The sequence below is a fragment of the Apium graveolens genome, chromosome 9 (assembly GCF_009905375.1).
Source record: "Apium graveolens cultivar Ventura chromosome 9, ASM990537v1, whole genome shotgun sequence".
NCBI lineage: Eukaryota > Viridiplantae > Streptophyta > Magnoliopsida > Apiales > Apiaceae > Apium > Apium graveolens.
In genome coordinates, this window is record NC_133655.1 from 185407213 (window position 1) to 185413254 (window position 6042).

Sequence of the window (6042 nt, forward strand, 5' to 3'; positions counted from 1 at the left end):
AATATGATTATACCCCGAATAGCCATCCAGAAGATAATAATACTCATGACCAGCAAACCTGTCAAGCATCTGATCAATAAATGGAAGAGGGAAGTGATCCTTTCTCGTGGCTTTGTTCAACTTTTTGTAATCCGTACATACCCTCCATCCTGTGACTGTTCGAGTGGGGATGAGCTCGTTCTTCTCATTTGCTACCACAATTATACCTCCTTTCTTAGGTACACATTGCACGGGGCTCACCCAAGAACTGTCAGAAATAGGATATATGATTCCTGCATCTAGCCACTTCAAAATTTCTTTCTTCACCACTTCTTTCATGATAGGATTAAGTCTTTGCTATTGCTCAACAGTCGGCTTACTACCTTCCTCTAGCAGAATTTTATACATGCAGTACGAAGGGCTGATCCCTTTGATATCTTCTATAGTCAAGAGCTTGTCCTTCTCACTACCTGAAAGGTCAGATGCAATAATAACAGGTAAAGTAGATGCATCACCTCAAAAAACATACCTTAAGTGTTCAGGAAATGGTTTAAGCTCCAAAGTAGGTGCTTCCTCAATAGATGGTTTGAGCTTTCCCTCAGCATTCTTGAGATCAGTAGTACCAAGAGATTCAAATGGCATGTCTAGCTTTCGCCTCCAAGGAGAAGCATTTAGATATTGTAGTTGCTCATTGCCATCCTCATCATCACTGTCAAATTCCCCCACTAAGGCTTTGTATAAGGCATCAGACATTAGCATATGATCAAGTTCTGAAGTTACCGCAGAATCAATCAAATCCACCTTTAAGCACTCCTCGTCTTCTGTAGGGAATTTTATCGCCTTGAATACATGGAATGTCACATCCTGATCCTGCACCCTTATAGTAAGTTCACCTTTCTGCACATCTATCAAGGTACGGCCTGTAGCCAAGAAAGATCTTCCCAAGATTATGGGAATCTTCTTATCTTCCTCAAAATTCAAAATGACAAAGTCTGCAGGTAAGAAGAGCTTGTCCACCTTTACTAACACATCCTCTATGATGCCTCGTCGGTATGTAATAGAACGATCAGCCAATTATAGAGACATGTAGGTGGGCTTTGGATCAAGCAAATTCAACCTTTTGAAGATAGATAATGGCATCAAATTGATGCTTACTCCCAAATCGCACAGGCATTTGTCGAAAGACAACTTGCCAATGTTGCAAGGAATGGTGAAGCTACCTGGATCTTTAAGCTTAGGAGGTAATTTTTGTTGCAGCACAGCACTGCACTCTTCCGTTAGAGCAACGGTATCAAGGTCATCCAGTTTCACCTTCTTTGAAAGAATACTCTTCCTGAATTTTGCATAACTAGGCATTTGCTCCAGAGCCTCAGCAAAAGGTATGTTGATGTAAAGTTTCTTGAACACCTCCAGAAACTTACCGAACTGCTTATCCAATTTTTGTTATTGCAATATCTTAGGGAAAGGTGGTGGAGGATAGAGTTGTTTCTCCCCTGTATTACCCTCAGGCAGAGTGTGTTCAACAGTAGTCTTCCTTGGTTCCTCCGTTTTCTCCTTTTGCTTCTCTTCTTCATCAACAACTTCAGCTTCTCTCAGCTTCCTTCCTTCCTGACACTTCAGTATCACTGGGAAGTGTGTCAGGTTGACAATTAAGCACAACATTGGCTAATTGACCAATTTGATTTTCCAAGGTCTTGATAGAAACAGCCTGACTTTTGCACAACAGTTTGAGCTCCTCGAAATCAGCAGTAGAAGGTAGAGCAATGCACCTCCTTGTTGAGGATATGATTGCCTTTGAGCGTAATGCTATGGTTGCTGGAATCCAGGTGGATTAAACTGTTTACTTACGCCTTGCTGATATGGTTGCTGAATAGCATTCTGATTATTGCTCCAGCTGAAATTGGGATGATTTCTGTTGTTAGGATGATAAGTAGCTGGCACAGGCTGCTGCGGTCGCTGATAATTATTCACATACTGAACAGATTCATTAACAAGAGAATACTGATCTGTAGCATGAGAACCTGCACAAAGCTCACAGACCATAGCTATCTGATTGACTCCATAGTTGGCTAAATAATCAACCTTCAAAGACAGCGCTTGGAGCTGCGCTACAATAGTTGTAGCTGCATCAACTTCCAGAATACCTGCTACCTTCCCAGGCATCATCCTTTGAGTTGGGTTTTGATGCTCATTTGCAGCCATAGTTTCAATAAGATTATAAGCCTCGGTATAGCTTTTGGCCCACAAGGCGCCTCCAGCTGCTGCATCGAGCATGGGCCGAGATTGGGCCCCCAAACCATTATAGAAACCAGTGATCACCATCCAGTCAGGAATACCATGATGTGGACACTTTCTCAATATCTCCTTGTAGCGCTCCCAAGCTTCACACATAGATTCTGTTGGTTGCTGTGCAAACTGAGTAAGAGCACTCCTCATAGTTGTAGTCTTCGCCATTGGATAGAACTTAATCGGGAACTTAGCTTTATCCCTCAGAGAGAATGGGAAAAGTCTCAGCTTGATAGCCTCATCAGTCACACCATTATATTTGAAAGTACTACAGATCTCGAAAAAATTCCTGATATGCATGTTGGGGTCTTCAGTCGCAACACCTCCGAAAGAAACAAAATTCTGCACCATCTGAATAGTGCCCGACTTGATTTTAAAAGTGTTAGCCTGAATAGCCGGATGAAGGATGCTTGATTGAATGTCATCAATTTTAGGCCAAGAAAAGTTCATAAGAGCTGGATCTGCTGCTGGAACTATACGATCACCCATGATTACTGGTTCTTTCTGCTCACTCTCTTTATCCGAATCTTCAAAATCTATCTTCTCCGGAATATCAAGAACTGAGTCTGTCTCCTCAGCCGTATCTAAAGTTCTCTTGCGAGTATGAGAACGTGTTTGCATAAATGCTCGCTAGAGTACCTAAAACACAACCAGAAACAATAAGTAACACGTCTTAATCAATGAGTCCTAATGACCACTGATGGGTAGTACATAAACTAAACAAATACGCCGAGTCCCCGGTAGCGTCGCCAAAAAATTGTTAGGCACAAAACACGCGCTAATAATTCACGCAAGTATACGCGTTCGCAAGTAGTATAAGATATAAATCAGATTCGTTCCCATAGAGACTCAGACTAATTATGTTCAAATTTACACTTACTCACCAATGTATGATTACTTCTCAATGTCAAGACACTAACACTTAAATTTAATTAACTAATTATTAACTACAATTAACTATGAGAATTAAACACTTAATGGACACTTGAATTAACAATATTAAACACACATGAGATCATAACTTCATTACTACTTCCTTCAATAGTCATTGTTATTACCCTAAGCATGTGACAGTGATGATATTAATCGAACAACACGAAACTGATGGAACCCAACTTTCGTTGTACTAATACCATTCTACAAAACATCCACAATTAAGATAGAAGTTGAATATACATCAATTATGTTGAGACCCTATATGTCTACAGAATTTGAAAACATAACGATTTAAGCACAAGTTATTCTTTATGATTACGCAGGGCAAGTAAAACGGTTAGAGTTACCCACTAATCATGCATACACATACATGAACCTATGCTATAATGGCAAGTTCTAAACCTTAAGATCCACCGTCGCTTCACAGGAGATTAACAGACTATCTTATAAGTTCGCGACGCACATAAGATGAATAAGCACAACCTATGCTAGATATCATATAATCATCACACACTAAGGTATTAAACAACTAACTACCGAAATCCATAGTAAATCCGTTACGACCCCATGATCACGATTAGCCCATGATAGAACTCATCGTCACCATGGGTTCATATGAAAACATGATAATAACACACAATATAAACTAATAAAAATACTTATTAAAACCAGAGTACGTCACAACAGTAATAAGGTTCAAAGTAAAGAAAACTAGCATCCACTGATACAACGAATAAAAGAATCACAAGAAAATGTATGCTTCCTCTTCTTCGTTGCGATGTGCTAAAACGGTCTTCTTCCTTCTCTCCTTGCTCCTTGCTTGATACCACGCTTTTTTGAAACATCTCTGAGAACTACTTATATAGAAGCTCACAAGAACCAGCCATCTCAGAAGTCCAACAGAATAAGGATTTATAAAAATCAGAATTAATTTTCTCGCCCCTGAGCGGTCGCCCAAGATTCCTGAGCGGGCGCCCAAGCTCCTGAGCGGCTGCCTAACATCCTGAGTGGGCGCCCAGACTCCTTCTGGAAAATTCTGCATTCTGCTCCTGATTTTGCTGCGTTCTACCCCCAACTTTCCACAACCAATGCCAAGCACTTCCCTAGGCTTATTTCTGATGAATTCTTCCTACATTCGCAAGTTATACCCTGAAGTGCAAAAAAACTAGAAAAATGCATCAAATACACAAAATACCTGATTTCAAGACATCAATTCGAGCCATTATAAGACGTTTAAAATGCCACTTATCAGGGTTGAATGTAATTCTGGCTTCTTCTTTAGATTTATGAAAAATGGTTCTAACTCGATTTAAATCTAACTGTTTGATTTGCAAAGTGCAGAATACAGAGTTAAGTTAATCAAACATAAAGTAATAAAAACTCAGATCTTTAAAACTTTCTGGTGGATTTGAATGTATCCACCAAAGATATATATATATATATATATATATATATATATCAAGAGAACCCTATGAAGCTTGAATAGCTCACAGCTGCTTTACAAGTGAACAACTAAACTTGCAGAGAAATGCTATAGGGTACAGCTTACAAATGTTTCTCTGAAAATGTGTTTTGCTTAGTCTATTTATTATTTCCTCTACTTGTTACACTTCGTTTATATATCACTGATTTTACATGATAATAAGACAAGATAATAAAACAAAACCTATCAGGGCTAATTTTATGCTGCTTCACTACTCTATTCCAGCATCTTTGAAAATCTTCATAACTTGCATGGAAATGGTAATGCTTCTTTGTTCTCAAAACCCTTCTAAATAGGCTGCCACATTCCTTTTACAAACACTCGATGCATGTGACTGTGTTGTCACTGTCAACAGATATTTGAATTGATCATCCGTCCAGTACATGCTTGTTATCCGTCGGGTAGCCTTGTTGATCATCCGTCAGGTAGCTTTGTTGATCATCCGTCAGGTAGCCATTTATCACTTGACTCCATTTCATTTATGCACAATTACAAGACATCTTATATTTACATTTAATCAACCTATTCTGCACATCTACTAGCAGTCTACATGATTCATAAGCTACTACAGAATCTATACAAAGTTGTTTGCAGAAATGTGCTACATTACTTGTTGTTACATAAGCTACTCACCCGATGGATATCAATTAGTCATCCGTCGGGACTATATTGAATCATCCGTCGGGACTATAATTGATCATTCGTCGGGTGCTACAAAATTCACTAAGTTAAATCTACTAAGTTGTTTTGTTTAGCTTATCATCAAGTACACAATATATTCCTAATATCTCTATATAATATCTCTTGTGTGGATGATTTTGTATGCAAGACTTTTATCAAAAACCCTAGCCACCAAGAGAGAAGATGGAGAGAGCAAGAAGAAACGATTTTATGCTAGTACATATCCAATCCTTGAGTTCAACCATTCGTGTGGATACCGATAGAGCGTAGTGAAAGTGTTTGTCCTAAATCCAATCATATATGATGAGTTAAGAAGAACTTTCTTGTATTCCTATTTGATTTCATTGAAATTAATAAAAGACTTGTTATGTTTTTATTATGGGATTTATCTAATTAAAGTGTTTTAAATAAGATTCTCCATAGTTTAGAGTAAAGCTTCTAGAATTATAATGAGATTATAATAGTGAGATCTAGAAGATGATAACTCTAGACTTAAACAGTTCCTGACCATAGGATAACTAATCGGATGTTAGTGGATCCGCAAAGATTGGTACATACTATGCTTGCTCCCTTCAGGAGGATGTCTGTTCTCATAGGCATTTGTGTGGTGACACTATAGCTAGTATGTAGGTGCTTATTAGGGAATAAGTTCACTGAACATGACTCGATAAGTTGAA

The 6042-nt window shown here is 38.6% G+C and overlaps 1 non-coding gene across 1 annotated transcript; it reads left to right on the forward strand.

Moving 5' to 3' along the window:
- Positions 1-2311: 2311 nt before the first annotated feature.
- LOC141688684 (small nucleolar RNA R71) lies at positions 2312-2418 on the forward strand. The gene has a single exon (XR_012562117.1). It is a non-coding gene; the product is annotated as a small nucleolar RNA R71 (small nucleolar RNA).
- The last annotated feature ends 3624 nt before the right edge of the window (positions 2419-6042 follow it).